General features: G+C 38.1%; 1 long non-coding RNA gene across 2 annotated transcripts; it reads left to right on the plus strand.

Moving 5' to 3' along the window:
* Positions 1-25,528, plus strand: LOC102021071. Of its 2 annotated transcripts, XR_259180.2 has the most exons (5): positions 11,858-11,890; positions 18,879-18,948; positions 21,553-21,712; positions 23,821-23,969; positions 24,200-25,528. It is a non-coding gene; the product is annotated as an uncharacterized LOC102021071 (long non-coding RNA). The 2 variants fall into 2 exon arrangements; XR_001233332.1 differs by lacking the exons at positions 11,858-11,890; positions 18,879-18,948 and adding an exon at positions 1-284.

The following is a 25,528-nucleotide window of genomic DNA, read 5'->3' on the forward strand; positions in this document are numbered from 1 at the left end:
CCTGTTTCCACAGAACCTGTTAAAAAGCAGTTAGAAAATGAGAGATAGATGAGACAATTGTGAAAATGCAAGAGGAAAGAGAGGATATTGGGAAAAGAATTCCCCAGGGAGGAGAAGGCAGAAGGAACACAGAAGGCCGAGCCCAGAGGACTGTCGCGAGGTGATTATTCTGTCAGGGGAGATCCATCTGCTGCTCTGGCCAATGTCAGCCAAGCAAATACCCTGGCGTCCCTGCCCCCATATTCATGGTGGAGACGCTATGAACATCATCACAGTGATGTTAGGTAAGCATTTGCAAAGTAATATTCTTGATTAGACACTACTTTAGCAGGGGTCTCCTCCTACTTCCTGTCTTAATTGCATAGTTCTGTTGTTTCATAATTCTACACTCAAACAACTAACATTTGAAATGTTCATTTGCCTTCAAACACAAGCATGTGTGTGTGTGTGTGTGTGTGTGTGTGTGTGTGTGTTTATTATGGCTAGTTTATATTACTGAAAGTAAAAAATAGAGACGTTTTCTGAATTCCTTTTAAAAATAAGCAATGAAATAACTGAAAGTCAAATAGTTCCTTAACTAATAAGCACCTCAATCCCAAAAAGTAAGAATAAAGTGAGGACAAGGGTTGGTTTGCAGCATTCATTTCTGTAAAACAAGCCAGACCATATTAACTGGAACCAATGACCTTTACTATGTTAACAGGAAAAAGGAAGTCAACATCTCGGCATTGACAGTTTTGCTTGGAAGTCTCTCAGTAATTTTTAACTTAGTACAAATGTTTCCTGCCAGTCAAAATTATGTAATATTCTCAGATTAAATTATTCTCAGCAACTACATCTTGGAAAAAATTAAATCATTTTTAAGTACTTAAAAATATCTTAAGTTGATCTAACTACTAAATATTCCTTTTTAAAAGTCTTATAAATGGCTCCTAAATTGTTATATTAAAGCTACTGAGAAAGAAGACCAAGAAGTTCCTCCATTATCAAAAAATAAAATGTATGAAATAGTTCCTAACAGTTTACTACTAATAATTTCTTAAACCTGAAAGTTTCTAAAATTATTAAACTAATTTCATGTTGATAAGTTTGGCCTTTTTCTCGGCCACATGTCCAAGGCATTAAAAATACAATCAAGAGTCATTACCCCAACCTAGGTAATAAAATTTCATCCAGTTGGTGTGAAAATAAAACAATAAGGAAGTTGAAATGACAAGAAACACACAAAAAAGTAGCATAGCTCATAGCTCTTAAGAATATGGAGCTATGGACTCACACTACTAAGTTCAAATCCAAATTGCCACATTCCAGCAGTTTAACCTTAAACCAGTGACTGATCCCTCTAGTTTCATTTGTGAAGTGAGAACAATTAGATAGCATACCTCACGGAGAGACTGCCAGCATAAAGGAGAAAACCACAAAAAGAATTTAGCAAACAACTGCCATATAGGCATTCAGTAAGTGTGGGAAATCATTAGTATTATAAGTAGACTTAAACTCATTATTACTGCAAATTAAAATGAGAGATTTTATTTCACCAAATTACAGTGGAAAAATTAGACTGATAGTATCCAGCATTGGCGAGAAAGGCGAGAAAGTCAAGAAAGTGATACATACATACAAAATTGGGGGGAAATACGTATTGATTCTTCCTCTCTGGAAAAATGAGGATTCTTGAGAAGCGAAGAAAGTGAATTTTAGGAATGAAGAAAAATCTGTATATGCAGCATTGCCAAACTCTTTTTTTTCATCATCACCATTTGTTATACTCCACTTTGTGCAAGCCATACTGTAAGTTTTTCATTTATGTATAGTATCTGACAAACAAGGATAAGATCAAAGAAACTGAATATACAAAGACACTTCATCTTTGCATGAGCACTTTTTGCTAATCCAATAACACACAGAACTTTTTTTAAGAGAGCCCCTGTAGACCTTTAAATTGAATTTATATTTAATGAAATAACTGTATGTTACTGATTGGCTCTTTATTGCAAAGAAATCTGTAATATATAGCTCTCTCGCTCTCTCTCTCTTTTCCAAGACTTCATTCCCCTGCTTGACTCAGACTAACTTCATACAAGATGGTGAGGAAATTCCCTTAACCACAGCCTTTAAGGAAAATAAATCAAACATAAAAATAATAAACTGTAGCAGTCAAGGCATAGCAGAAAGAAAACTGCAGTCTATTCCAGAAGCCTGAATTGAGTTGTGGCATTTTGAGGTCTCAGAAAAACCTTTTAATTTGCTTAGGACTGTGAGAGGAAAAAGAAAAAATAATATATATATGTATATCAACCCCAAGTTGCTGTTTTAATTTCTAAAACAATTTTTTACTGCCACAGTGACTATGACAATACAAATGCTCATTCTTCAGAGCCCCGTGTGGTTCTCACTCTAAATCTCAGGGAAAGACCCTTGATGGATCCATGTTGTAGTGGGTCCTCCAGTGTTATTCTAGGAGGAAGGTTAGCAGTTAAGAAAGAGAAGGGTGTGATGTTTTAAGACCATCGAAGTTCTCCTTTAGAAGGAGAAGCGAAAGGGCTAAAAATGAAGCCAGAGGAATTAGTTTTGCTTTTTCATCTTTTTTATTTCCCCTGAAATAATAAATAGAAGAGGATGTAATTTGAAATGATAGGGCAAAATAAGCCTGGGAGTGGAGGTGGAAGAGAGCTCAAATGAAAAATCTATCCTTGACCCAAATCTAGTATACAAATAATCCCAAGGGCCTTCAATCTGGGAAACAGGAAGGAAGCACCGCAGTGATTGGGGTGTAGGAAAATTCCCTTTTCTTATTATTAATGCTCTAAGCACTGACCTGAGTGACTCAAAGGGTACATACTATTTTGCTGTCAAAGATTTGGTTCCCAAAACAAATTTGTTTCTAACTTGATAAAGATGTTGAAGTTTAGTTTTTTAGTTCGTTATGAATTCTGTTTTGTTTTGTTTTTTTTCATAAAACTGAAAAAAGGAAAAATGAGTGCAAGCTTCAAAGTGAGGTTATTGTCCCCTCCTTTCTTCCTGCCCTCCTCTTTCCTTCCAACACGTGAACAATGCTGCATTTCAACACATACCTCCTGCAGCAATCTAACTCCTTAACTCTTAATGTAGATTAGGCCTCTGAGGGCAGTGTGCAGAAACTTTGTCTCCAATTCTTGTCCACAAGACGTGGGACAACCTGTTCTAGGGGAGTTTGGGCCTTCAAGAATAGAGTTTTAGGTACTTTTTTTACCCTCGGAGAGCAGTATCACCTTTACTGTGATTTTAAAGACAATTAGAGTCCCTGCGCAAAGACACTCCCTCCTAGAATTATTCCTACTATCAGGCTACTGAAAGTGTCTCTGATGACTCTAAGTTTTCTAATGACTCATTTCTCAGACCAGAAAGCCCTCCGAGTAGCTCAAAGTGAATGTTCCGTAGAACCCCTGCATTCTCCAGGACTAATCAGAGAAACCCTGGGAGCAGCGTGAGGAGAACATCAAATGCTCACTGGGGTCATTATAAGTGGTAAATGTCTACCATTACTTGATTTTGTGGATGGTGAAATCTGAGAGAGTGTCCCCAAATAATAAATGGTGTTAAAAATGAATTAGCTAATATAACATTTTGACTTTTATATATTTTGAGATCCAGAAAATGTTAATGCTTGGTTTGATGTCAACGGAGCAAAGATAGATGTAGGTAATTTATAAGAAAGTAAAATTTTTCTTTTGCCTCTCCAAAAATTGTTTACTCTATCTTTTGTGGCTGCATAGACCCCTCAGCATTCAGTTCTGTCTTAACATCTCCTAATGGGCTGGGCACACATGTGTAATATCTTCCTCTAATTTGCTCACCTTAAATAGGATTTCCTTATTTACATACAACCTTACTTCACACTAACTTCTAATTAAAAGCGTAAGTGTTATGTTCTATTGCACTTTTTCCTTAAATAATTTATTACCAAGAAATTAAAATCCATTAAGCATGACTACTCAGTGATTCTAATATTAAACACTAGCATAATAAAAACAAGTTTATAAAATCCACAGTATTTTTGCAGAAGACCCTTTGCCAAGCTAGTGACCAAGCAATCTTCACCAGCACCCCTGTTTCAAATGCCTGAAGCAAAAATTAAAATTGTGTCACATATGAAGGCATATGCTATGTTCAGAGGACACAGGGAGAAATGCCCTGAACTCACTCTTTGCCTCAAATCAAGTCAATGGAATGTTTTATAGCTGGAATCAAAGAATTACAGACGTCTGGCATTACATCCTGCATTTTTCTTCTCTTTTGATAAAGCTTTGATGATTTTGTTTCAGAGGATGGCTGAATATAGTTAACTGAGATGGCCAGAATCCTGGTATGCTCAGACCTGACTCTTAAGGTAACTTCAAGGAACTGTTGTAAAAGAAGTTTTTATGCCTATTTCATCTGGGGAAAAAAAGCTTAAAATTATTCAGGATACAAATTCCGGTGAGGATTAAAGAATGCATTTGACGAAAGGTGTTTCTTATTATTGCATCTCCTGAGGACCTAAGTATAGCAGTAGTGACTAGAAGATCTATAAGTTTGACAGAAGCAAAAAAAAATCTTTTGTGGATTACCCAATTCTTTCTCTTAAAAAATAAGTTACACTGTTTTGTAACTATTTCTTGTTCTCTAGTTTTGTTGCTTCAACACATCATGCATAAGCAATGAATGTCTCCTTGGCTCTCCAGTTCACAAATAGAATTTCTTGTTTAGCTTCTAGTAAACTAAGAAAACTTTCTTTTCTTTCCTCTTCTTGCAACCACAATTCTTGACTACTATTTGATCATCAGAAATTAGACCATTGTATTAGGTCATAGAGGTTTCAGAGCAATAATCTTCAGTAAGTAGTTCCTATCTGCTGAGACACTACGACATTGCTAGTGGGGGCCTTTCACCTTGTGCCATTTTCCCATTAGATGCCACAGACATGGTGACCATCACCTGTGATATGTGATATCTTAAGAAAGAATGAGGAAGTGAGAAATGTAACTGATAGATATAAAGGAACTACAGACAATTTAATAATAAATAGTTGGAGACTTCAATATCCAACTTTAAATAATGGGTAAAATAATTACACTGATTAGCAAAAAGCAATACAAAAAATAGAAGACGGAAACAGCACTATATACCAAATTAAACTTAGTAAGCATCTACATCATACTAGACTGGTATGGTTTGTATCTAGATACCCTCCCAAAGCTTCATGCAGTCATCAGTGGGGCTTTGTAGAGATGACTGGAACTAGAGTGTTTGCTGCTGGGATCAAGGATGTGATGCTGGGATTGATTCAGGGTGTGATGCTAGGATTAAGGCTGCCCCACCCTGACCATGAGTGCTACCTGCCCTAAGGATGGGTAGTCTGGATAAGATATAAGGGACGGAACTCAGAGGGTCCTTAGCACTTGTTACTTGCTGCTTCTTTACTATTTCACTGCTTTGCTGCCCTCTGCTATGCCACCCTGCATTTGGACACATGGGTGAAAAGGAGAGAAAATAAAATTACTAGAATCAGAAATGATGGAGGAGACATTACTACCAACATTACAGAAATAAATGTTTCCCTTTTTTTCATACCACTTATCACAGAGTATAACATCCCAGTCACCAAAATGTGTGGGACTTTTCTTTCACCAACAACTAACTCTCTATTAAATTGGGTATCCTACAGCTTCACTCAATTCTAATACCATCTGTAGGTCAGTCTGAGGGCTCAGTCCCATAAGACTGATTCCATCTCAGATACCAAGCCCCATTCATTGGTCGTCACTTATTTTTCTGATTGACTATAAATAGGGAGTTCCCACAATCTCTTCTTTGGGCTCAATTAATTTTCTAGGGTGGTTTACAGAGCTGAGAGAGACTTACATTTATTTTATTTATTATAAAGGATCTTGAAAGTGATACCGCTGAACAGCTACATGAAAAGATGTATTGGATGAGAGATGCACGGGTGGCAGAAAGGGGGAGCTTCCGTGGCTTCTTTGTGCACACTACTGTACCAGTACCTGCATGTGTTCAGCCATCTACAAACTTTCCAACTCCTGTCTTTGAGGGGTTTATGGAGCTGTCATTACGTTTGGGGAATACTAAAACTATATCCAAACTATAGCAGTCCCCTTTCTCAAATCCAAACTTTATGAACAAGGTCTATGCAAGAGGATTTCTGCCTCATTTCCCTAAGTTTGCATACCAGTTTATTTATTGACTGGGACTCTTGTGCCCTTCCTAAGCCTTTGGCAATTCTCTTCTCTGGAACTGAAGCCCACTCTCCGACATCATGGCTATGATTGGAGGACTGGTTATATCGGGATTCTTATAGATCCTCCCATTGACATCTCTCCCAGAAGTGCTCCCACAGGGGACTTTTGTAGCCATGCCAAACAACTAGTTGGGATTCCTTTGGAATTGTGATACCTTGGCTGACTGTGAGTTTACCACCCTCACTGGGGTGCTTGCATTTGGTCCAATGACATCCCCTTCCTCTCTCTGGAAGATGAGCCATGCAGTGTGCTTAATCTTTGTCACATCAATCTCATCCTGCGGTTTCAGGTTTCTCTTTCCCACGTCATATGTCTAAACCTCACAGATAATGGCCATCTTTATGGTCAGGAGTCAGTTATACACCCTCTCAGGGACATAATCTTCCCATCCTTCTTCAGAGATAAAAGCAGAGAGATCCTTATGTAGTAAGGGGTAATGATAACATATTAAATTATAGAATGAGGATTTTAAGGTAATAGGTGGAGAAATTTACATCCAAAACTAATAAAGGAAAGAGAACTGAGACTTGCTTTGATTATAGTCAGAAAAATTAGCTTTGTGTGTTTATTTTGTCACTAAATGAGTTCCTCAACATTTCGTAAGGAGCATTTTCTCTGGGCTTCTAGTGTACTGCAGTCACCGTGGCCGACTGCAGGGAGGGTACGGGCAGAGCACAGGCATGCAGCAGAGGAGCATGTGGCAGAGCATCTTGTTCTGCATCACAAGCAATGAACCTACTATAGAAAGAGGAATCTTGGCAAGGTGGAGGGCTGCTAGTGGAAAACTGTTTAAAAAATGTAACAGTGGACAATTCAAAAAGTAAGTTAGGGAAACAATTCCATTTATCATGGAAAGCGTTTAAAATTACTTAAGAATAGCTATAACCAAGGAGCTGAAAGACATGAACAGTGAAACATTAAAAACAATAACACATTATTAAAGAAGACACAAATAAGTAGAAAGACATCCTACACGTTGTGGTTTAGATCGAGAATGCCCCCGCCACAAGTTTCATGCATTTATAGATGGGGCTTTGGAAGAGGACTGAACCATGGAGCCACTGTAGTTGACTTGTTTTTTGGAAGTAGGGCCCGGTCAGGGGAGCAGGTCCCTCCCCAGCTCCACACTGACATAAGTAGTTTTCCCCTGCCCAGGCCTCTTCACTACACCATTCTGCCTTGGAGCTGCTGACCTTGGACTGTAATCATGAACCCAAATAAACCTCCCCTCTTTTACATTGTGAGTATTGGGTGTTATGGCCCAGTGACAAGAAAGTGACTAAGATGCCATGTTCATGGGCTGGAAAAGTTAATATTCTAAAGATGTCCATGTTACTCAAAACAATTTCCAGATTCAACTCGATGAATATCCAAAATTCCAGTGGCATCTCTGTGACAAATAGAAAAATCATTCCATAATTCATATGGACAATAAAAGGAACCTGAATAGCCAAAACAATCTTGAAAACAAAACAAAGGTGTAAGCCTCAAATTTCTTTTTTTTTTTTTTTTTTGAGACAGGGTCTCACTGTACAGTTCAGACTGGCCTTGAGCTCACTTTGTAGCCTAAGCTGGTCTCAAACTCACAACGATCTTCCTGCTTCAGCCTCCCAAGTACTTGGATTGCAGGCGTGTGCCACCATGCCCGGCTAGGATTTGAATTTCTTGATTTCAAAAACATTAAAAGTCACAGAAGTGAAAATTGTTTCACTGTCATAAAATAGACAAAAAGGCCAATGGAACAGAATAAACAGCCCAGAAATAAGTAATAAGTGTGTGTGTATATATATATATATATATATTTCTTCAATAAGCATTCCAGTACTACTCAATTGTGAAAGAAAGGTCTCATCAACAAATGGTGTTGGGAATCCTACAAAATCCTGCAAAAGAATGAATTTGGACACTTCTCTTACACCACATACAAAAATGAACTAAAATGGATTAAAGACCTAAAGGTAAGATACCTAACTGTGAAATTTCTAGAAGAAAATACACTGTGAAACTTTCCTCACAATAGATCAGTCAATGATCTCTTAACTGTGACAGTGAAAAGCACAAAGAACATAGTGAAAAACTCACAAATGGGACGAATTTTGTTCATTGGTGTCTAAGTTCCAGGGCCTCCCATCAATAACACAAATCTTCCTATGCTTAAATTCCTTATATAAAATTGCACAGAATTTTCACATAACCTAAGTACATTTTCCAATATACTTTAAATAATCTCTAGATTTCTTATGCTGCCTAATATAATGAAAGTACTTTGCAAATACTTTGTTATACTGTGTCATTAAGGAAATCATCACAAGAAAAAGTTGACACATGTTCAGTACAGACACAACTTTTTTCCAACTATTTTCATTCTGCAGTAGGTTGAATCCGTGAATGCAGAACTCAGAGGTAGGGAGAGCTAACAGTATATCAAACTTTAAATATTTCGTGCAACAAAGTCAAAATCAACAGAATGGAAAGGTAATCTATGAGATGAAAACACTTTCCAGTCATATATACTCGTTAAAGGGTTAATGTCTGGAATATTCAAAGAACTACAACTCCGCAACAACAAAAAAATTGAATAACCTAATGAAACACTGGTTAAAGGGTTTGAACAGACATTTGTTCAAAGAAGATATCCAAATGGCCAACAAACAAATGGAAAATGTTCAATTTTACTAATTGTAAAAGAAATATAAACCAAAACCACAATGAAATATTATCTCATCAATCAGGAGAGTGTTAAAGAAGATGTGGAGAAATTAAAATCCTTGTGCACTGTGGGATTATAAACTGATGCAACCAGTATGGAAAAAAATATGGAATTTCCTCAAAAAAGTTAATAGTATTAATTTTTTTGGTACAAGGAATCAAACTCATGACCTCACACTTGCCAGGCAGGCACTTATGTGGCTGAGCTCTATCCCCAGCCCCAAAAGGTTAATAGTAGAACTACTGTATGATCCAGGAATCTCTCAATCCCCACTGAGCCTGGAGAATTGAAGGAAAGGTCCCAAAATGATACTTGTATAACCATGGTCATTGGAGAATTATTTACACCAGGCTAGAGGTTGGAAACAACTCAAATGTCTATTGACAGATGAATGGATGCACAAAAGGTAGTATACACATACAGCAGAATATTATTTATCCTGAAGGGAATCCCATCAGATATTATATTATGAATGAACTTTGAGATCATTATGTTAAATAAAAATATGCTAGTCACAAAAAATAAATGTTGTGAGATTCTACTCATATAAAATATTTAAAGTAGACAAATACATAGAAACAGTAGAATAGTGGCTACCAGTGGCTAGCATTATTTAATAATGATAGAATTTTGAGTTACAATATGAAAGAGTTTTGATGATCTCTTTCATCACTGTGATTATATTTACCACTGCCTAAAAATTCTAAAACTTCACATTTAAGATTCACATTTTCAGTGTTACTACTATCAGCAAAATTGAAGGACTGTTGCCTATTAGTATCAGATATACTCTAGGAATTGCCCTCCACTTGAGTATATTCTTAATTTGCATAGGGAGCTATACTCAAACTACTCACTAGATATCATAAAGTGCTAGAGAGCTGCAAGGAGCACTAAGGATATTATATATGCTGTCTAGGAGGAGTGTGTAATTTGCCTTTGGTATTCAGAATAAATCTGGTTCATCTCTGGGGATCAAGCAATATTTCTTGACTAGCCCAATGGTGGCATTACTAATACTGTGATGTTGTTACAGTATTAAGTTAGAGAAGTCTTTTTGATTGCCCACTATTGCTAGATATATTCTTGTTTGTGTTTATTATATTATAATATACAAACATATTTTTACAAATTTCATAACTGAGTTTCAAAGACTTAGGCAACTTGTTCAAGATCACAAAACCCATAAATGAAAGGTGAAGGATCCAAACCAAGGAACCTCTGCCTCCAAAATCTCTCTTAGCTCTCTATCTTATGATTGGCTAAATTACAAATATTAAAATAGTTGTAATGTCATCTCAAAAGGAAAAATAATTTTATATACCATATCTAATTTCTCAGGCATCCATAAATTAATCCTTTCACTCTTCTTTCTTAAAACAAAGACATTTTCTCTTAATAAGAACATTCAGGAAAATGAGTTAATTTCTCAATAGTTCGTATTTTCCTTATTCTGTAAATGAAAACACAAATCCCAGAGTGTGACTGATTCCAAAACAAGAATTACTGATCAAAACTTGAAGTCGTGTCCCTGGAAACCAAAGTATGAGTCAAGAGCAATGACCCTGAAGTCAGGAAGGTTTTTAGCATCAAACAGAGCATCTGGGTATGTCTATGAGGAGAGACAAATACAAGTAGAGACACTTGAAGACTTTGTTAGCCCTCAGTACTCATTTTTGGAAATTCTGCTTCACATTATAAATGTACCCATGTGCCATATTAAATGCAATACCTTTGTAGTGAACAAAATGAGAATGCTTTTTATAGTTTTGTTTTTGAAATTATTTAATTTATGGTTAGCTCCAATCTCTAAAGCATGATTGTGCTTACTGGGGAATTATCTTGAAATAGGATAATCTAACCTATGAATTTCTCTCCAAAGTAATCAAATTGTTATTAATAGTAAATGTAATGATTGATAAGACAAACATAAGGTTTCTCTTATAGATATTATTTTGCTTTGTGTTTAGAGCCAATAACTTCAAAATAAAGCCATGCTTTTAAAAAAGCATCTTTTGAGATACCACTCATGGGCCACACAAATCACACGTTTTAAGTGTACAATTCAATAGTTTTGAGTGTATTCACAAATATATGTAACCATCATAACAACCAATTTTAGAACATGGTCTTCAACTCAGACAAAAGCTCCATGTACTTTAGCTACTATTTCTCCCACCCTTTACCTCCTCTCTGACCCTAGATAACCACTAATTTACCTTTGATCTCTATATCTTTTCTAATTATAACTATTTCCTATGAGTAAAATAATATAATAAGTGGTCTTTGCACCGGCTTCTTTTATAGGATGTGTTCACAATTCACCCATGTTGTAGTACATGTCAGCAATTTCTCATTTATTCTACTTGAATAATATTCCACTATATAGATATACCACATTTGATTTGTCCCTCATCAGTTAATGGACATAGGCTGTGTGACTTTAGTCCTCACTTGTTCCTCTCTGGCACTGTTCCCCCCTCCGCTTTGCTGCCTCCATGAACTAAGCAGCTTTACTCTCCCATGCCCTCTGCCCTGAAGTTTCTGCCTTGGAGCCAGCCAGTCGTGGACTGAATCTACTCTGTGACCCTGAACCAAATTAAACCTCTCTTTTTTAAAGTTCCAGGTATCAGATACTGTGTCTCAGTGACAAGAAAACTAATACAGGCTGTTTCTGCTTTTTAGTTATTGTGAACTGTGCTCTTGTAAAGGTCTGTGTAAAACTATTTGAATATCTGTTTTCAACTCTCTCTCTTTTTTTTTGTTTTTTTGTTTTTTTGTTTTTTTGAGACAGGGTCTTGCTGTGTAGTGCAGACTGGCCTTGAACTCACTATGTAGCCTAGGCTGGCCTTGAACTCATAGTGATCCTCCTGCCTCAGCCTCCCAAGTTCTGCGATCACAGGTGTGTGCCACCATACCCAGCCTGGTTTCAACTCTTTGGAACATATATAAATTGTGGGATTGCTGTGATACATGGTAACTCTATGTTGAAATATTTGAGGAAATGCTAGATCCTTTTGGGAAGTGGATGCATAATTTTACACTCTTACCAGCAGTGTATGAGGGTATGACTTCTCCATATCCTCAATAATACTTGTAATATTTACCTTTTGATTCAAATCTCCTACTGAACGTAAATCTATATCTCATTGTGGTTTTGATTTGCATTTTCCTAGTGAATAATGTCATTGAACAGTTTCTCAAGTGCTTGTGGATCATTCATCCACCTTTCTTGGAAAAAAAATGTCTATTCAAGTCTTTTGTCTATTTTTGATACTTGGTTTTTTTATTATTGAGTTGTTAAAGTTTTTTGCTTATTTGGTATACAAGTCCCTTATTGGGGAAATGACTTGCAAATATTTCTTCCTGTACTATGTGTTGTCTTTTCACTTTCACAATGACAGGCTTTGAAGCACAAAATTATTTTTTTCTTTTTTTGCTTGTGCTTTTGATGTCATAGCCAAAACTCTTGCCAAATTCAAGGTCATAAGATTCACTCTTTGGTTTCTTCTAATAGTTTTATAGTTTTAGCTTTTATATTTAGATCTTTGATCTATTTAAATTAATGTCTGTGTAAGAAAAAACAATGTGCAGTAAAGATGCAGCTTAATTTTAGCTTAATTTTTGTGCATGTGACTATCCAGTGAAGCCAGCACCATCTGCTGAAAAGACTCCACAGTAAATGGTCTTGGCACATTTGCCAAAAACTATTTGACCATGCACAGATAATTTTACTTCTGAATTCTCAATTCCATTTTATTCCTCTATACGTCTATGTGCACCAGTACCATATTGTATTCATTAGAACTAGGAAGTAAGTTGTACATAGTAAGTTTAGAACTAAGAAGTGTGAATCTCTCTACTTAGGGTTTCCTTTTCAAGATTATTTTGTCTATTCTGGTTCCCATGCAATTTTCTATGAATGTTAGGAAAAATTTATCAATTTCTACAAAGAAGTCAGTTGTGATTCTCACTGGGTTGTAAATCTGTAGATCGACTGCCGATCAATTCACTGGGAAGTGCTGCCACCATGACAATGTTTTTCTGATTCATGGTGATGAATGTTTTTACATTTGTTTAGATATTTAGTTTATTTCAACAATATTTCATGGGCTTCAAAGTGTAAGTTCAGCATGGTTTTGCTTTAAATTTATTCTTACATGTTTTATTCTTTTTAGCATTATTATGAGAGCAACTGTTTCCTTATTTTTATTGCTCATCACTAGTATGTAGAAATAATATCAATTTTTGCATACTAACTCATATCGTGCAAGCTTATGGAACCATTTATTGATTGTAACAATTTTTAATGAATTTTTTAAGACTTTCTACTTCAACCCTTTTTGTCCTGTTATCTTGTACCACGTGAGGACATAGCAAGCAGGCCCCTGAGCTGGGGTATGGCCCAGTGGTAGAGTACATGTGTAGCATGCACGAGATCCTAGATTCTATTCCTGGCACTACAAAAAAAATACAAAGTGCTTGACACCCACAACTTAAAAGAGGAGAGGTTTGTTTTGGCTAATGATTTTAGTGGGTTCACTTCATGGTCAGCTGGCTCCAAGGCAGAAACAGCATGGTGGAAAGGGATAGCAGAGGAAAACTGCTCAACTCACAGCAGCCAGAAAGCAGAGAAAGAGAAAGGAGGGGCCAGGGAGAGAGATATACCCCCCAAAAGCACATGCCCACTGACACATCTCTTACAACAAGGTTGCACTCCTAGCAGCACATTTAGCTATGAACTCATCCATGGAGCAATCCAATTACCTTACAAAAGCCCCACCTCTGACATAATGAGGCCTCAGGAGACATTCTAGATCTAAACTTAGCATATTTCTACCATATTACCACCCAAAAAAACAAAGCCCAACAGTTTCATTCCAGTATTCCCATCCAAATTTCCAGGGTTCCTTGTGATTGGAGTTTGTTAATCAAATTCCATTTTTCAAACAGGTATCTAGAGGGATACAATGCTTTTACTGGCTTAGCCTTGATCACATACTCTTCTGAGAAAGTGAAATATGGAGCTGGTTTCCCAAAATTTAGGTGGATCCTTCAATGAAAATTAAAGGCCACTTTAAAGAAGTTAGACTGGCAAATAGATACAAGGACTGTAACAAACAAAAGCGTACTACGAGTGCTACTCAAAATGCTAGTCCATTATTTGTTAAGGACCAAAAATAAGAAGCCTTCTCCCCACCCCTGAAAAGACTTCACTAGAATGGAAAGCAACTGTGTCACAAAATAGACTGCTTAGTTCAGCTGATACTTAAGACAGTCTCAACGAAACTGACACCATGTGCCTTCTGGTACGATGCAGTGAGGAAATAGCACATCACTTCTGTGGTATTCCTAACAGGAAATGCATGTGTAACATAAATGACAAAACATCACACAAACCCAAAGCAAAGGACATTCTACAAAACAACCCGTTCGTTCTCTTCAATGATGTCAGTGTTATGAAAAACAAAGAAGTAAAAGAAAAATCTGAGGAACTATTCCAGATTAAAGGATACTAAGGAGATAATAAAAATTGAAAGCCATCTGTGGCCTACATTTTCTTTTGCCACAAAAAAATTATCAAAATTTACAATAGGTTTGTACATTAGATGACAGTTTTTCTCTATATCAATTTCTTAATTTTGTTAACTTAATTTTGTTAATTGTGGCTTTGTAAGAGAATGTCTTTGTTTTAGAAAAAATTTCTGAAGTATTTAAATATAATCATTTGAGAGAAAGGTCACTTTTAGATCTTCCTCTCAAATGATTTAGCACTCTTTCTCTCTCTCTCCCTCTCCCTCCCTCCCTCTCTCTCTTTCTCTCTCTCCCTCCCTCCCTCTTTCTCTCCCTCCCTCTCTCTCTCTTTCTTTCCCTGTTTGGGGAGGTGAGCAGAGAGGAAGAAGGACTGGTCCAGAAAGAGAGGCAGATGGAACCATAAAGCAAATATGGAAAAATGATCAATATGAAAAGTCTTCATTAGTGTTATACAAGAATTTATTCCACTAGTTTTATAACTTTTCTATGAACCTGAAAGTAGGTTTATTTAAAATTAAAGGAAAATTATTTCAAAATCAGTAAAAAGCATCCATAATGAGGATAAATATTCAAATATTCACTCAGTTTGCTAAAATGTGTATGTTACATTTCAGCTACTGCCTCAAGGACTCATTTTTGGAATATATCACTTGATATATTATAAATGTATGCATATGAAGAGAAAATCAACTATTTGAAATGTAAATGCTATGATTCTTTTTACAGGAAGCTAGAAAACAGATACATAGGCATAGTTTCAGGGTATGAACAGTGAAAATTTTGCACTGATTTGTGAAATTTGGGGTTGAAAAACATCCTTCGTATGCTTTCAGCAAACCTGAAATCTCTAGAGAGCATGCTGATACCCTTAAGTAACCAATCGAAAAGGAAGGGGAGGAGGTGGGAGTGGAGGTGGAGGCGAAGGAAGAGGAGGAGGAGGACAAGAAGGAAGTTCCGTCAGAGGAGGAGGAGGAGGAGGAAGGAAAGGGCACCAACATGCAGGGCCTTGCAAGTGTCTGAGTGTCTTATGCGGGGTCGTTAGTCCCAAGGAGGCATCTAATCTGCGGTGCACACTGGTGCCCACTAGTACTGGGTTGCCTGCCAAGTCTGGGCCACGCTTAGAGGCAATAAAATCTTTGCCAATCTCAAAGCTCCAGTGCCTTGAGCTGAGAATGTAGCTCTGTGGTGGTGCCAAGCATGCATAGCGTCCTGGCTTGGATTCCCAGTATCTAAAAGAAAAATACGTGTGTGTGTGTGTGTGTGTGTGTGTGTGTGTGTGTGTGTGAGCGCGCGCACTGCTGTGTATTTTTGATGCCTAGAGGCTGCTCCCTTAGGTGAACTCTCAGTCATGCTGGCTGTAATCTTATCATCTCCTTCACCAAGGTGCTACCCTTGAAGGGAACTCAAGCCCCACTTACTCACTGCTGTGCCTGCAGCTCTGTAGTTCTCTTTCACTGTGTGACCTTCTTTACCCTCCACCACTCCCAACAACCCTCTGAAGGTGCCTGTGTCGGAAATCCAGCCAGCATAGTCTTGTATAAGTACCTTCTATTTCAGAGCGATCATAAACCTGCCCTGAAGCAAGGTTGGTGGTTTCCATCTCAGGCAGGAAAAGGGGAAATACAAAGTATAGGGAAAATAAACTCAGGACATTAGCACTGCGCATTTACAAGGAGAACCTCTTTTGTTGAGGGGAAAAAAGTACACTCATTTAGTAATTTACCTGCTGCAGTACACTAACTTCACAGTTTAGCCACGGTTAGCTAGCACTGGATCAGAAAGGTGCCAGCTACTTGGTTGCCACAAGTGCTGCGGTGCATTGATCGTCTCCCTTGGCCTCTCCAGAGGTCTTTGGCTGCTTCTGGGCAGCTTCCTTAATGATTTTTGCTTGAATTTCTCTGCTTGAAGCCTTTCTGTGGCTGCCACAGCTAGCTTGGGTGGAATTCCAGGCCAGCCACAGTGCTAGGAAGTTAACTCCCCAAGGAGCTTTCAGTGGATGAAAGACCACAGTGTCCTGTGAGGGAGTGATTCCAAGGTGTGTTCTCTGTGCTGTCCAGGGCAGCAGACTCTAGCAAATGTCACTACTGAACGCCTGAAATATATAAATAAATATGCACATTGAACTTCAAAGTCTTACTATGAAAAAGTAAACTATCTCATTTTTTATTGACTACATGCTGAAATTATGTAATAATATTTTAAGCACATGGTACTCAATATCATATACTGTCAAGATTACTTTACTTTTTATTTACTAGAAAATTTAAAATTATCTAGTGACTTGTTTTACATCTCTGTTGTGCAACACAATTTATAGTCCTTACAGGCTTTCTGGGTATAATTGTCCACAGTGAGAACCTGATCATTACACAGCCTTTATCAAGTTTCCTTCACTTCCCAAATCCCTCACTGTGCTTCCTGGGATCACATCAACCACTTATATCCATTTCCTTGTCTGATCCTTTGCATTTGGAGAAACCCATGCTAATACAGTGATCACCATGAAAGATTCCTTCTGACAGGAGTTGAAGTGGAGGAGCGAAGAATAACACTGTTTCCCTGAAAATAAGACCTCCCTGGAAAATAATCAGCCTTGAAAACTGGAGAGCAAATATGCCAGCCATGAATAAATACAGGAAAAAATGTTCAACATCATTGGTCATTCAAGAATTGCAAATTAAAACAACACTGAGATTCCATCTCACCCCAGAATGGCTATCTTCAAGAAATCAACCAATAACAAATGCTGGAGAGGCTGTGAGGAGAAAGGAACCCTACTCCACTGCTGGTGGGAGTGTAGATTGATGAAACCACTGTGCAAATCAATTTGGAGATTCCTCACAAAATTAGGATTGGAAGTCCCATTTAACCCAGCTATTCCCCTTCTGGGTATTTTCCCAGAAGAATTAAAGACATCATACCACAGCTATATATGTGCACCTATGTTTATAGCAGCACAATTTGTTATAGTTAAACCTTGGAAACAACCCAGATGCCCATCCACTGAGGAATGGATAAAAATGTTGTGGTATTTTTCTACAATGGAGTATTACTCAGCTATTAAAAAAGATAATCTCTATGCTTTTGAAGGTAAATGGATGCAACTAGAGACCATACTCATTAGTGAAATAAATCAGATCCAAATGGGTAAATATCATATTGTCTCCTTGGTATAGGAACCTGAAAGACTAGGTAAAACTCAAAATGTACAATAGACAATAGGAAAGGGAAAGAAGTTGCTGAAAGGAAGGAATGACTGGGATGAGGGAAAAAAGAAAAAAGAAAGAAGGCAAAATATAAATATATATAGGAATGCAATAACTGTATTGCTGATGTCTGATGGTGTATTGAAATGAACAGTTAATGATTACAAGTTCTTATGTTCTGATCGATTGTGCATGCTTGTGTCTGGTAGTCTGAGCAAATGATTTGAAGGTAACAATATGCAGTGGAATTACAATGGTGAACTCCTACCATCTTGTCTAGTGAAACTCTGTATTATCTCTACTGTTTTATCAAAGAATTATTTTCTTATTCCCTTTAATGGTTTGAGCAATCTTTCATTCTTACATCTGACAATCTGAGCAATGTAGTTGAGGATAGCAATATGAAATGTAACAACCACTGTTGATTCGTATTATTTTGTCTTGAGACTCTGTATCACTTTGAATGTTCTTGCTTTGATATATTTATGTTTGTGATACTGGTATGCTGCTACTGTTCTATTTCTTTGTTTGTTTCTTATTTACTACTCTGTTTAAAATTTTTAAAAATGCCAGCTGCAATCACCTTGGCTACTTTGACATCAGAGTGTGGTGACCAAGCAAGAGAATAGGGAAGTATAATCTTCTGCATGACACTGGCCATCACCATAGTAACAACCAGCAATTATTTTCCTATTAGGTCTTATTTTCAGAGAAACATGGGTGTTTTTTGCTACTAGGTGAGGAGAAACACAGTTGGAAACTTCTTCCATGGCTGACAAAATCTACCTGATAACATGAAATCATCTCTGAGTTTAAGAGGCAAACTGACTAAGGAAGGCTGACGAGCGTTTGTCAGATTCTTTTAATTGTGATTTCTTTCACAGTAAACCTGAGAGTTTCTCAAAAAACTTAAAGATAAATACATGAATAACACATTTCCTCAATTTATGAATGTCTTTAAGTGCTTTCTGTCATTATTTAACACTACAGCTTGAATTGATATAAATTTGAGGCATCGTAACATTTCTTCTTGAAAGTCTTATGAACAACGTCACTGTCTTCTGACAGCCTTTGCAGGCAACCTGCTTTTTCTGTGCTGTATTTCTTATATTTTTGTGATACCCTAAAAAGGTGTTTGTTCTTTCCCAGCTCCTGACAAGAAGTTCTGAAACCCTAAGACTCTCTGCAGACAGGAGTGTGTCTTTTGCATTCTAATAAGGTAACTAACTAGTGAACAGGGGACTAGATAGCTTCAGGGTCTAGCTGGTCACCAGAAAGACCATGCCTGGGTAGATGTTTGGACCTTTCACTGTCATCTTCCCTCCAAAAGAAACACCTCCGTGGGTGGGAAGAGGAGCTGAATATTGTTCATCACCAATGGGCAATGGCTTGCGTGCCCCCTTGAGAAATGCCCCTAAGCAAATGGAGTTAGAAGAGCTTCCGCATTGGTAAACACATTGAAGTGCCCATGGATCTCTTCCATTTGTTGACTCCAGAGTTGTAACTCTTGAAATAATTCAGCAATAATGAAGAACTTTCCAGAGTTCTGTGAATTATTCTAGTGAGTTATGGGACTTGTAGGAGAAGAGGCATGGGCCCTGAGTAGAAAAATCTGGACCCTTGAATGATGTCATGATGTAGAGCCATTCCCCCAGCCTGGAACAGTCATGATGTTCTGTGAAATAGAAGTACGCTATCCAATTTAAGGTGTTATATTTTTAAAATCTCTTTGTTACCACTGCTCAAACTATATACTACCTCATACCAAAGGGAAATGTACTATATGAAGAACATGGAAAGACATATAGAATTAAAATTAGAAATTTGTTATGTGGTATTTATACATAATGGAGTACTACTCTGCCACAGAAAGGATAAACTTGAGTCACTTGTAGGAAAACGGATGCACCCGGAGATCCTAATGTTCAGTGAAGTAATTCAGAAACACAAACTTAAATATCACTTGGTTTCTCTTATGTAAAAAACTCCATGCACCATGTAAAATATGAAATAAAAGACAGGAAATAGGAAAAAAGGGAAAGAAAAAGAAGATATTGTAACACAGTGCAGACAATGTATCTAAAATTGTACCTTGACTTAATACAATTGTCTTACATGCTTTATATGTTATTTGGCCTAATAGCCTGGCTTTCAATCTGTACAGCTATATGATCATTTTGTAAGGTCTTATAAATAAAATCTGATGCTGGAAAAATGAAAGAGGGGAAAGGAAACTGAAATGTGTCATGTACATGTACAACTCCTACAGTGAAAATAATCATTATGTACAGCAAATATGTGCTCCAGGCTTGATTGGTTAGGTGATGGGCTTTTGGGGAAGTGATTGGGTCTAACCTCATCAAGTGGATCAACACATCGATGAGATCATACATTGGTTGGCATTGCCGAGAGGTGCTGAAACAGCAGACGGGGCCTCTTTGAAGGGAGTGGATCATGGAGGCCTGACTTCAGGGACTATATCTGGTCCCCAGCTACCTCTCTGGCTCTCCCCGCTCTCTGCTTCCTGGCTGCCACAAGGTGAGCAGCTTTCTTCTACCATGATGCTTCTGCCTTGCCAAAGCCCTCAATGCAATGGAGCCAGCTGACCACGGGCTAAAAACCACAACACCATAAGCCAAAACAAATCTCTCCTCCTTCTAGTTGATTTTCCATGGGTATTTTGTTACAGGGATGAAAACTGACTCATACAGTCATCAAACGCTAAGGTAACCTCTGTATCTTCTGTTTTCCTCTGTCTTATACAGTACATGGTATTTTATATCTATTTCTTTTTGCGTATCTACTTCACCCCACTCCCTTTGAAGACTAGCATTTCATCCTATTTACGTACTCCATGGGAACATGACCATCCCACAATCCCCAAGTTTGCTGTTCCTCCAAAATTCACTAGTTTTCAAAAACAGCCCAATTCCAAATAATTTCTTCCACTTGGATCTGACATCTACATCAATCTCCAACAATGAATCCAACCAGTCACAATTCATATGTGGTTATAAGGCATGAAGAATATAGTACTTAACTGGGCATGATGATGCAACCCTATAATCTCAGTAGTCTGGGAAGCTGAGGCAGGAGAATTGCAAGTGTCAGCCCTGAAACTTAAGGACTTAGCAAGATCTTGTCTGAAAAAATTTTTACAAGGGCTAGGGATGTAGCGCAGTAGCCCAGTTCAAAGGGACTGGGTTCAACTCCCAGTAACACACATGCAGAGAGAGAGAAGAGACAGAGAGAGAGAGAGAATATAGTTATTACAGAAATCAGTTCATTGTGACCTTGATCACTTGAAAAAACATGAAATCTATATTTCCACATTCTATCTCTTGCTCATTTGAAAGCATTGCTACCCATAACTACCAGCTTATCATCACTATCACCAGTGCTACAGAGAAACAAGGACCAAGCTATACAAATTGATACAATCATTTCTTTCACACTTTTTAGCTTCTAGCTATACAGAAGGGATCCTCTCTAAGTACTTGAAGTTATTATGAGGAAACTTAGCTTGGGAGTAAATTTTCCAGTACTCAATAAAGTAGACTTGCGAGATTAAATACAGGATGCCCAGTAAAATTAAAATTTCAAATAAACAATGAATAATTTTTGGCATCAGCATGTTCCAAATATTGCATGGGACATACTCATACTAAAATCTTTTCATTACTTAAATTAAAATTCAATTGGATGCTCTACACTTATGTCAAGTCTGGCACCATTAATCTATAGACACTTCTCTTTTTCCTCAGTATCTACAGCTACTGTCTGCCTGTTGCTCTTCAGTGATACTATTCTCATCTTGTTCCAGGAGGTCTGCAATCCACAGGCTCACACGCTGCAAGGGCTCACATGCTGCACCCTTTGGATGAAAGAAGCTACAAAAGGAAGGCTGCCTCCTCCTTATGCTGAGCTATAACTATCAAACTCCTGCCTTGGAACAGGAATTTCTAACCGAGTACACTGAAGAGGTTGGTTCAAATGCCATTCCATCTCAACAAGGCCACTCTGACTTCTCAGTTCCATTCCATTAATAGCTTACCTGCAATGGTAGAAGGCCCTTGGTTTACTTTACTGGCATGCCACAATTAAATTATCAGAAATGGACGCTCCCAAATATAACCCCAGCATCATCTCCTTTCTCTAACAGAAGTGCCATTTGTAACAAAATTAATGGGTAATCCAACAAAATGTCTATCAGTCATTTACTTCAGATCAAACAATAAATTCAAACTCTCCTAGAGTTCATGGTCTGGTGGTACTAAGGAGTGGCTCTCCCAGTCTGTGCAATATACTAACATGAAGATGTTTAATGAGAAGGTTGGGCTCATATAAAGGATGTGATAGCTGATAAGCTGCCTATATCAGATGATCTACAGGTTATGAAAGACGACTTGGGCTGATGTAGGGCACAGCTATTGGAGTGTGGATTTTGATTCACTATCTTTTCCTGTCTGGAAACACCAATTCAGGAATTATGAAAGAGACTATAAAAGGGTTGTTGATAGGGGTTTGTATAGGGTTGAAACTTCTGCCTATGTTCTGAAGGTGTCAGAAAATTTGGGGAAAGACAGCTCTTTAGTTTTAAAAAAAGGTATTTTTGTAGGCTACTAGATTAAGCAAAGCAAAGGATAAGCTGGGAATTCAGATGCTTTGAAATAAAGACAAATGAATCTGTTTTGCCTTCCCAGTGCACAAATGCTATCCTTGAATAAATGTATAATGTTGGCTGGTTTTTTGGATATTCAAGACTATGAGACGGCAGGGTTGAGGGGAAAATGAACTAACACTCCCTACACACACACACACACACACACACACACACACACACACGACTGCAGCAAAGAGGAGAAAAAGACCAAAACAGCCTGCTTAGGGGCCTCTTGGAAGGGCATGAATGATAGATTCTAGGAGAAATGGCACTTAATACTTTATTTTTGGTTTCCTTCAATGAAAAGTAGTCTCATCTATGCTCATCATATACTGCCTCCTGTATGTCTCAGTAAAGAGTCATACACTGCAACAACTATGCTGTAAACAAGGATTAGGAGTCCTGCTGATCTTTGGGACATAAGTAAACAAGTGGGGAAGCAGCCAGATTAAATGTTTATAAGATGGCAATAGGATGAGCAGGAAAGTCTGAGCAGTCATCTCACACAGCAAAGTGAGCAGTAAGCAACTAAAAATAATATGCTTGTGTTTACTGAAGAATTTTCCCAGATTGTATCAAATGATCCAAATGATCCTCACAATGATCATATAATCTAAGTAATTTTTTTTCTGCTTTAAAGGTAGGAAAACGAAGGTGCAGAGATGTTAAGCTGACTAAGATCAAACAGTTAATAAGCAGCCATAGCCAAAGGTGCAGATTCTGGCAGGTTTGCCTTGGGCCAGTATCCTCTACCACTACCACCATTCTGTCTCTCGGGGCAGATTTGTGCAACAAGTTCCTATCCCATGTGAATTGTCAGAAATCCACAGGGAACTGTGATAACAGACACCATGGAGACTCAGGTCCTGCACATCACAAAAGCTCCTAGCCAGACAGAGAATATGAAGAGAGAACAACGTCCTAAACTTCATACTCCTCATGGTGCCTCTGTGCTTTATGCCAGGTAATAGTTCCCCTTCAAAGATCACAGCATAAATATGAGAAATGTGTGTGGGGGGTTAATCCTTAAATATCCCAGTATATATGAAGTATTAACTTTTTAAGATGTCATTTTTCCTACAGCAGCTTTACTCGTCCAATAGAATATTTGAATGATATAGTACCGGATTTTCTGACTACAAATACGTGACTTTAAAAATACTACAAGTGATATTAAATTTTGACTCAATCTAAACATAAGCCAGGTAACAAAATCCCCATTATTGCTTTTTCAGGACACTTTTATTCTGACTTAGTCTAAGGATTAGAGAACACATGCTCCAGGATCAAGTGAGATTGTAGAGATCCTGTTCCTGCAATGGTCTGGCCTTTTCCTTCACTGGATTGCTTATTTAAATGTCTATAATTTTCATCAGATTGCTTATTCAAATGAAATAGAACACAAAAACTTTTGTTGTTGTTTTATAGTGTACCTGATTTGAGAAGGCAAAATTCCATGTTCACCAAACCCTTCCTCGGACCTGTTGCGACTCTGTTACTTTCCCCAAATATTTGGTGTCCAACCCAGGCTTTCTGTGTCCATAGGATGGAAGGATTTTAGGAACCAAATCAGGAAGGTAAGTCCAGCAGGTTTTCAAATTCTCAGTCTCTTTTATTTGTTGCCTAATGAATGAGCTAAGGAAACCAGTATATAAGAGAAAAGAAAAGAAAATCCTTAGGAGAAAAAACAAGTATCTTAAAAATATATGCTGTGTAAGGACCATATTCAGCATTGCATTTACATCATTTTAACTCTATATTGTCTGTTGTATTAACATTGTAATGCTATTACTTATCCTCCTTTTAGGATTAAGAAAACAGAAGCTTTGCAGATTGTGTTACCTAACTGTTGTGATAAAGCAGACTCTGAGACATCCTCCTGGCATTGGAGTCCTTGGGCTCATCATTCCCTGCCCTTGAGCCCTACTGATGTCATTCTGTAAAGAAAAAATTACAAGAAATTTAGTTTAAAGATGTTCATTCCCTAGGTGAAGTAATCCCACCTATAATCCCAGCTACTTTTTGAGGCTGAGGCAGGTTCACAAGTTGGAAGCCAGTGTCGGCAACTCATGGAGACTGTATCAATAAAGAGGGCTGGGGGTGTAGCTCAGTAACAGAGTGATTGCCTCATATGCCTGTGCTTTCTTCAGCTGAGCACTCTGATGGGAGCCAGCTGTTATCTGGAGCTGTCCTGGGGAGAGGTCCACAGCAGTAGCAAAGAGCTGCTGTCTCCAGGCAATAGCCACTGAGGACACTGGCCCCGCCAATGAACAGTGACCTCGGACTCTGTCTTAGCCTGTTTGTTATGCCAAAACAAAACAGTAAAACACATTTCCTTCTCACAGCTCTGAAGGCTTAGTAGTCTAACGTCAAAGCGCTAGCAGATTTGATGTCTAATGCGGGCCCATTCCTCATGGATGCCACTTTCTAGCCATGTCCTTACATGGCAGAAGGGGCAAACAAGCTGCTTGAGGCCTCTTTTCTAAGGCCAGTGACTGCATTCTTCAAGGCTTTGCCCTCATGACACAATCATCTCCCAAAAGCTCCAACCTCCTAATCCCATCACCTTTGGAGGTCAGGATTCAGCATATGAATATTATAGAGATACAAACATTCAGACCAACTTTTTGCTAGCTGAGGCCCTGGCTGATACACTGATTGCAGCCTTGTGGGAGACCAAGAGCCAGAAGATCAACCAAGTTGTACCTAGGTTCCTGACTCACAGAAACTATGAGAAAATAAAAATGTTTGCATGTGTTATGAAGCAATAAATCACGAACACAGCTGGGAAATTCAAACATAGCTCATCTGGCTCAGAACATCATGTTTTAGCCCTCCTGTTCTACTGCTCTCTGTGACTTGGGATTGGTCCTTGGCTTCCCTCACAGAGGACGATGTTCACTGCGCTTTCTCCTGCTCTGAAATGGCCCAGGTAGCACCAAGACTCTAGTTCAGGGGTGAGGAAACTGTGGCACACGTGCAGTAGCAGACACGCAGATCCCTCTGTCTCAGCATGTGAGTCAAGTAGCCCCAGCCAAGGTTTGATAAATTATCAGCATGCACACAACAGCAAAAATCACATTCACTGTGCAAAAGCATGCCCAATGCAAACCTCTATCTTTCAATAAAAACCTGT

Source organism: Chinchilla lanigera, unplaced genomic scaffold (assembly GCF_000276665.1).
Source record: "Chinchilla lanigera isolate Chin_1 unplaced genomic scaffold, ChiLan1.0 scaffold00002, whole genome shotgun sequence".
Lineage (NCBI taxonomy): Eukaryota > Metazoa > Chordata > Mammalia > Rodentia > Chinchillidae > Chinchilla > Chinchilla lanigera.